The 9,449-nt window shown below is 31.0% G+C and overlaps 1 pseudogene; it reads left to right on the top strand.

Moving 5' to 3' along the window:
- Positions 1-793: 793 nt before the first annotated feature.
- On the top strand, positions 794-2,372 carry LOC111313229 (protein RETICULATA-RELATED 3, chloroplastic pseudogene; annotated as a pseudogene).
- Positions 2,373-9,449: the final 7,077 nt, after the last annotated feature.

Here is a 9,449-nt window from a genome sequence, read left to right as displayed (position 1 = left end):
ATTTAGTAAAATGCTTTGGTGCAACAAAATGCTATCTTAGTAGACTATTTTTAAATGATTAAGTTCTTGTTTGTTGGTACAAAAAAAAAAAACAAAAAACAAAAAACTAATGAAATAATGCTTGTAAATGTGTTTATTGATTTTTATTAATTATTCATTTATAATTAAAGAGTGATAATAGTTCGAATCGAATTTGATTTAATTTATTTTTTTGGATAATAGGTAAAATTTTGAATTTTTAAAATTGAATTCAAATCTAAATTGAATTTACATACAATTTTATTTAAATCGAATTTTACACATTTGATTTGATTTTAAATTTTATTTTTTTATTTTTTTAATATAATTTTTAATATATTTAAATAGATTTAAGCATAAAATAATTATTTTTATTTTATAAAAATTTAAAATATATATATATAAAAATAAATAAAAATATATAATTCAGTTTAATTCAATTTTTTATAGCTTTTTACTTTTCAATTTAAAATTCAACCTAAATCTAATATATATTTAACATCTAAACTTATCCAAACCAAATAAAAATAAATAAACTAAATCAAATCAAACATTACACTTCAAAAGAAATTTTAGTTTTCTTCACTTTTTTCCTCACCCTTATTCATAACATTTTCCATTGGTTTTCTTATCCTAAAAGAAACGTTTCACATCCATGTGGGGTTGCATTGCAGATTATTTAAAACATACACCCCTTAGTTACTGAATTATATCTATCAGGTTTTGATTAACTCTTTGCAGAGTTAAGTTTGAGGAATCCATTCAATACGATCAGATGGCGGCCATGGTTCAGTATCGTTTACCGATGCTGACAAGGCAATCCGCTTGCATGAGTCTGAGCCATCGATTCAAAACACAATCAGCAGACGTTGTTTCATCCCCTCGAAACCAAGCAATCCGCTTTCTGCTCTCAAAGATTTCCGATTCCAAACTTCACATTTCATGCGGTGGAGGAGGCGATGGAAACAATGGTGTTGGTCGTAGCAGAAGAGGTAGAAGAGATGAAAATTCCACCTCAAACTCCGGAAACAAATATTCATTTCAGGATTTTGGCATTCTGGGTGCTTTCCTAAGAGGATGGAGAGACAGTGTTGCAGCAGATCGCCAGTTTCCGTTCAAAGTGTTAATGGAACAGTTGGTGGGAGTCAGTGCTTGTGTTGTTGGGGACATGGCTTCTCGTCCTAATTTTGGTCTTAACGAGCTTGACTTCGTTTTCTCAACTCTTGTTGTCAGTTCCATTTTGAATTTCACTCTCATGTATCTCGTGACACCAACAACGTCAGCTTCTTCTTCAACTCTCCCTATTATCTTTTCAAAATGCCACCAAGTCATATCTTTGAATCTGGTGCATATGTCACGGTCCTAAAAAGGAGCCATAAATTTTATATCGACTATGTATTAAAATTGATCATGGGATATAAGAGTTCACATCACCTTCAACTTGTAAAGCACCTTTTATGAAACAAAATCATGAGATCAAGGGGGCCGAAATAGATAATACCTCACAAGTTAATATAAACCATGACAATTAGGCCGATCTGGGACACTGAATAAGACCATGCCTAGTTCTTGGAGCTGCAGGAGCCTATAGCTTAAATGATATCATAGCCAGCTCTAGGAGTACTAGTGATGTGCGGTGGGTTTTCGTTGGAGTAGGGAAGATGTTACGGTCCTAAAAAAGAGCCATGAATTCTACATTGGTTATGTACTTGAATCTCATATCGACTGTATACTAAAATTGGTTATGAGATATAAGAGTTTACATCACCTTCAACTTATGAGACACTTTTTGTAGGATAAAACTGTAAAGTCAGAGGGTCAAAGAATACAATACCTCACAAATTGGTATGAACCATGACAGTTAAATTAATCTAAGACATCGGATGAGCCTATACCTGAATCTTGGAGCCACACAAGCCTGGAGCTTAAGTCTAAACTCATAACACATCCACCTTCATGAACCATTTTAGGACTCTTATCTTCAAAAGAGCAGTTTTTGCTACTGTTGGATTTGGTGTAGGCCTTGTTGGAACTGCAATCTCAAATGGGTTGATCAAAATGAGGAAGAAAATGGATCCCAGCAGCTTTGAAACACTCAACAAACCTCCTTCTACCTTTTTGAATGCCCTTACTTGGGCTATTCACATGGGCATCAACAGCAATTTGAGATACCAAACCTTGCATGGGATTGAGTTCCTGTTGTCCAAGGGAGTGCCCCCTTGGTATTTAAGTCATCAGTAGTGGGTCTGAGATGCTTAAATAACATAATTGGAGAAATGTCATTTGTGATCCCAGCAAGGATGATAGGGTCACAGAATGTTGTTCTAGAGAAACCAGCAATGGTGAAGGTTTGATCTGCTGTCCAGAAGGAGAAATTGGTGGATGCATTTGACAATTTGGACAACAATAAAATAGTTTTTTAATACTTTTGCATGTTGTTTTAGTCATTTTCTCAGGCTTTGTCTAGCATGTGATCATAATAATTGTAATAAGATCCAAGAAATATCGAAATTTGATAGGAAAAAAAAAATCGACTTGTTTGAATTCAGATTATTGAGAAACTTAAAACAAAAAATTATTAGATCAACTCTTGATAATTTCTCTGAGACCTATTTGTATTTTTTGTTTTTGGAAACTAAAATTAACAAAAAAAAAAATGGTAGTAACAAAAATTAATGAATGAAAGAAAAATATATTGATTTCACTCATAGTACGAAGAACTGGTATAAAGCACAGATATTTCACTTTCATTAAGATAATTCACATTTTTTTCGAGATTGTATCAACTGGCGTAGCAAATTCTCAAAGCGTATCACCTTTAAGATACAATAGCTCAGCTATATCTTTGTAACTCTATAATTCTGCACTAACGAATAATAAATCTAAAAAAAAAAAAAAAAACTGAACACCTTCTTTACCTAAGAATTAAAAAATATCTAACTATGTGTGGTTTATAGAAATAATGAATAGAATGGATTGTTTGTTATTTGATTTTTAGAACCTATTTATAAGCTTTAGAATTTGCAACCAATAATAATTGAATTTATGATGAATATAAGCTAGTATTATTAGGAGCTAAAGAAACTTTATTATATAGGAGTTACATACTATTAAATATATAGTAACGATGAAAATGTTTTTATTATTAAAATAATGACAACAATTCCCTCTTTTATTTTAATAATAAGCTTTATAACAAATGCTATTCATTATTTTTTACGATTTGGACATAGATAAATTATTATGCATAATAAAGGTGCGCAGCCATATTAAACCTTTTACTTAGTGTAGTAGCAATTTTTTTTTCATAGTCAATAGTATGCCATTCGCATTACAATTTGATTGTAAAGAAACACAAAAATTTTATTACACACATAATAATTCAAATGTTCATGAGCTTCTAATAAGCCAACATATTAGGCCATATGCTTAATCCCAATTTTAGAGAATGATCTAGAAACTCGCCCAAACAAGCTTCATAAGAGTGGCCCTACTCCACCACCTACATAAATGAAATCTATTAAAGAATGTTCCCATAACTACTCATAATGAGCTATAGATTTCATTAAGATTTTTTTTATTAAAAAAATTCAACCTTCCGAAACATTAGTAGATAGACACACTTACATCATAGGGATGGATAAATGAGCTTAAAGCCTTGAAATGTGTATCATTCACCAAACCATCTCTCTATGATTTGTTTTTCCCATTGAACTTAACTCTTAGGATTTCTAATCATTACATTGGGTTTCTTTATTGTTATAATGTATAGATTCGTGGACCTATCGCTAGACATTGATTAGAGTAGTCACCACCAATCTTTTTTATTTATGTGTGATTGATCGCCTAATTAAATTTGTTCTATCTAAAGAAGAGTCTTATGATTGACTTAGATATCTTTAAATAGTATATTTTGATCTACAAAACCAGAGTTTAGGTTCAGAAGTACAGTTACGTGTGAGGAAGGTTATAGCACCCTCACAACACCCACCTAAAGGATGAAACTAGTTTGATTTCAAATTATCTAAGCCTTAACCATATTTGTAATTTACCAAATTTTTTAATATTTAAAAATAATCTTAAAATTGTCCCAATAGTTTGGTAGTAATTTAAGATAATTTTTTCACCTCATTAGTATTTATGAAGACTAGTATCCCACTTTGAAGAGGCTTCATCGTTAGATTTATTAAAGTATTTTATCAGTAAAGTCTCCCAATAGTTTGGTAAGACTTATTTAAAGTAAATCTTCCAATAGTTTAGTTAGATTTTATTACAAAAGATTTGTAAAAAAGTTTAAAATTTTCATTAAGTCTCTCAATAGTTTAGTAAGATTTAATTTAGAAAGTAATCATCCAATCATTTGAAGGATGAAAACATTTTTTGTTCTTTTTTTTTTTTAAATTGATTTTATGAAAATTTTCAATAGTTTGGTGGATTTCATAAAATTTAAATTTATGAAAATTCTCCGATAGTTTGATACAATTCATGAATTTATTTGAAAAGATTTTTTATATTGTTTTGTTTCCAAAAAAATTTGTAAAATAAAAAAATAAATGAAAGAAAAAAAACTCAAAATATAAAATGAATAAAAATAAAATAAAATAAAAAGAGATACCTACAAAACGGATTAGATCTGAAAGTAAATAGAAGCACGGATCAACTAAAACACACGTGGGTTAGGACCTTTCCCATCATTCTTTTTTAAATACTCATTGGCATGAACTGGTAGCGATTCTCTTCCAATGCTTCCCAAAGTTAGAATGTCCACTGTTAAGATTTTTGCCTTTTTTTTGTATTTTTTTATCCTTATTTCCTTGTGTTTTCTATTTCCTGAAGATACCAAAACTCAAATACTAACAAGCAAACTACTAATGTAGATTAGATACTACTATCTCCAAATTTTCCTCTTATTTTTTTGCCTCTTTCTGTCTTTTCCTTCAATCTCTGATTACTGGCAAGATCTAAAGATCCAGATATTGAATGTCTTTCATCGCCAATCCTAGAACACAGACTATCGCTGCTAAGTTGACTACCATCAAAGCTATCTGAATCATTCTTGCCACCCCATCTTATCTCCTTCTTCTCTTGTGTCCAAAAATCCACAAAAAAATCCATAATCAAGAACGTGTAATTCCTGTCTATTTATTGCCCTAGTCTGCTTGATTATTTTTTTTTTGTGGCGTGGCTTATGGTTCTGGGTCCTACCTTTGTGTGTTTATTGTGAAATTGGAAAATTTCAAGTAATAAGAGATTACTGGAAATTAGAAAATTGATGTGGTTGTACATTCTGTAAGTCTTAGCTCTCTTCCACACCTTGTTGGTAATGGATGCTTAATCTGAATGGCAATGTGAACGACACCAAACTGATTTGCTAGTACTGCCGCTCAAACAATGGGAGGATCAGGCCGTTTTAGTGAATGGCTTAGGCAATGAAGGGTGAGGGTGGTTTTTTATAGTATCCAATCCTTCTTTATTATGAATCAATTTTAGTAATGTAATTACAAAAATTACACACCAAAATTTCTTGCAAAATTTCCAACATAATTTTTCAAACTTCCCTCATTTTTTTAATAAAACAAATTAAATCAAATTAAAACTTTTCTTATTAGACCCAAAGCTTCCCAATCAGGTCTAATTAATAGTTGAGGGTTCATTTTTGTTCCAAAAAAATCATCCCAAATAAAATAAAGTATCTACAGCTACCCTTCTTTATGCATTTTCTATGAAATAAGAATTGTACAAAGATAAAAAAACATCCATTTTGTTCAAGTCTGAAAGTCGAAATTTAAGAAGTGATCAAAATATGCCAAAATGATCGAGACTAAACTACAAAATAAGAAATAAAATGATCTGGATTGAACCGAAATCAAAACAAGGGATTAAGATTGAACCGTAAGTTAGAAAAATAAAATGATTTGGACTGACCCGAGATCGAAATGAGTAACTGGGATTGAACCATAGGTCAAAAAAATAAAGTTCACAATTTCAACTTTAAATCCAAAGATTCATAATTTGGACATTCAAAAATTTGTGAGGTTCTGTAACAGAAGTTGAAAGATCCTAATATTTCAAGTTTAACAAAATTGCAAAGATTAAAAATTTGCAAAGGTTTTCAAATTCGCAAGACTCCAAGATTCACAGAGGTTCTAGATTCAAAAAGATTCTAGGTTTGCAAGGACTTTTAGATTTGCAAGAAAAACAATTTTACGAGATTTCAAGTTTCGTAAAGGTTTTAGATTCGCAAAGATTTTAGGTTCGTAAGGACTTTCAGATTCGCAAGAAAGATAGATTAATGAGATTTCAAGTTTCGTAAAGGTTCTAGATTTACATATATAGATTTACAAGATCTCAAGTTTTGCAAAGGTTCTAGATTCATAAAAATGCAAGGACTTTTAGATTCGTAAAAAAGAAAGATTCATAAGATTCTAATTTTTGCAAAGGTCAAAAAAATGATCTGGATCAAGTCAAGATTAGATAACCAGGAAGAAACCATGAGTCAAAAAATGAAACAACTATGACAAGTCAAGGTAAAAAATAAATGATTGAGACAAAACCATGAGTCATAAGAAATGATTTGGACTAAGCCAAGATCGAGTGACTGAGACAAAATCATGAGTCAAAAAATGAAATGACCAAGACCAAGTTGAGGTAAAAAATAAATGACCGGGACGAAATCATGAGTCATAAGAAATGATCTAGACTGAACCATGATTAAGTGATCGAAATAAAACCACGAGTTAAAAAATAAGATGACCAGGACCAAGTAAAGGTCAAAAATAAATGACCACGACAAAACCACAAGTCATAAGAAATGATCTGGACTAAGCCAAGATCGGATGACCGGAACGAAATCACGAGTCAAAAAATGAGGCAACCGAGACAAAGTCAAAGTCAAAAACAAATGACAGGATGAAACCATGAGTCATAAGAAATGATCTAGACTAAGTCAAGATCGAATGATCGGGACAAAACCATGAGTCAAAAAATAAGATGACCAGGATCGAGTCGATGTCGAAAATAAATGACCGAGATGAAATCACAAGTCATAAAAAATGACCTGGACTGAGCTAAGATCGGATAAGTGATAACAGAGTAGTGCAAGTGCATGCCTTATGTAAATGTAATGCATATAGAGTTGATGTCATGAAATTTCAATTGTGGTGACAAGGTTCTCAAGACTTCTTAAGTCCTTATTAGTTTCTCAGTATTAATAGTCTCAAAGCAAATTTTGTCAATTGATCTATGTTATTCTTCTCATCTGGTCACAACTCATAGGTCATGTCAACCAATCCGTCATTGAATTCATTATCAAGTCATCTTGTTTGCTCATTTGTAAATCATTTTCTCATGCTTTTTTTCATTTATCTCATCCTGGATTTCTTTCAAAAGAATGGAAAACTCTTTATGAAAAATGCCATTCATTTATTTGTCATCATTCAAACTAGTGACAAACATTACACATTTTCTTAGTTCATTTAGGGAATGTTCATTTGGTAAAAGGTAAGAAAAATGGATCTTTATTATTAAAAGAACAAAAGGTAGGGTCAAGAACAACTCAAGGGTGAACAAAGGCAAAATGCTATGATTTATTCAAATAGGACATTAGCATCTAAAATAATGATTATTCAGATAATTTTGAACTCAAAGTCAGGATCATCTTTCGAAAACATATTCTATTAATATCTTCAATCTTTAAGCTAATCATCATCCTTATTCTAAGGACCTTTACATGAAGTTATTTTTTTCAAGTTTTCATATTCACTTAAACTGCCCCTTCGGATTTTTAGTTTAAGTCTTTCTTTTTTCTCTTTTTTTTTTCTTGCTTGTTTCTCTCTTTTTTTTTGCCCTTTTTTTGTACTTTTTTTCACACTTTTTTTTTATTTTTCATTTCTCTTTCCTCTTTTATTCATTAATGACATTTTGATCAAAGCTTCACACCCTTCAATGGCAAACCTGCCCCAATTCAATTCATAATTCTCTAAATCAAGTATTCATATTTGATCAAAATAGACTTTTAAAGGACGTAAGTAGGTTAGGGTAAAAGTTTATGAAAAAAATAGATAAAATATGCCCAAATCATACTTGTAGGGTAATCAAACCAATAATCATTTCTTAATCTGGAGCATTTTGACATTTTGCCCCATCAATTTTTTTCTTTTTTATTTTTTTTTTCTTTTTGATGGAGCACATTGGCATTTTACTCCATCATTTTTTTTTTCTTTTTTCATTTTTTCATTTGTTAGGAAAACTTGATCACAAAAGTGTTTTACCCTAAAGATGAACAAATTTCTCAAACTTTACCCCCAGTGTAGGGGTGATCCTTGGTTTGGGTTCCTCAAAAGAAAATTTTAAAAGGCTCAAATCTAGTAACAAGGGATTTTTTTTTGGAAGGATAGAAGAAAGATAGCCATTTCTCATTTCAAAGATAAATACTCTCAATGATGAACATTCATTAACTAAGAGTAGACTTGTGAACGATTTTAAGGATCATGTATTGCATCACTTTTGAAATTCTTCTCTAGATTTATCTTTTTATTCAACAATCCTAATGGATCAATAATCTTCATCTATCAATCTAATCATCATGAATGATGTTTTCAAAATCAAATCCTGAATTATCATCATGACTATCTGAACATTCAGTTGTTAAAAATGAAGAATGGATATGAAAAAAAGGTATAAAAAGGTAAAAGTAGATAATTGTGATTCACTCAAAAGAGAAATGTCATGAAAATGCATCATATTTATCGTTTTTATTAAAATGATGAAAAATAAGATGAAATCTAAGTACATAAAAGAGATCTATATTCTCAAAAAATTTTAAGATGATAATTAGTTCCAATTAGCTCTTCCAAAGTCATGCCCCTAGATGATTGGACAAAGAGTCTTTGTGGATGTCAGCTCTCCTAATTCATTGAAGCTCATCAAGCTTGCTCAAATCAAATTTTGCACCTTATGCTTGAAAACAGGGCAAGTTTATATGGAGTAACACATATTTGCATTATGATAGTCACATATGGCATTAACATTATACCATTTAGGATAGGGTGACTTCAATAGTTCCAAAAAGACTGAAGATACTAGGTTATCTTTAATCAATTCTGAAAATAGCTTAATATAGGTTATGGGAATAAGGTCAATATAAACTCTCTCTTGATTGCCCCTGGATCTTTCCAAACCACTCGTTTGATTTTAGGCCTTGAAATTAGTATAGTAACAAGATTAGGCCCATATACAGGTGCTTGAAAAGCTGGTTGATGAGGACTTAAAGTGATGTTGTTCATGGTTGGGAAATAAAGTTGGTGAAAAACTTGTGCAACATTATTGGTTGTTGGGTAGTAAACAAGATGAACATATGGTGGATATGAAGCATAACTTCTGGATTGTTGGTTCTCAAAACTCACTGCTTGGGCTTCATCTTTTTCTTTCTT

The sequence above is a fragment of the Durio zibethinus genome, chromosome 23, assembly GCF_047325235.1.
Source record: "Durio zibethinus cultivar Kanyao isolate XHJ-2024 chromosome 23, ASM4732523v1, whole genome shotgun sequence".
NCBI classification, from domain to species: domain Eukaryota; kingdom Viridiplantae; phylum Streptophyta; class Magnoliopsida; order Malvales; family Malvaceae; genus Durio; species Durio zibethinus.
This window is presented reverse-complemented; position numbering and strand designations above follow the sequence as displayed.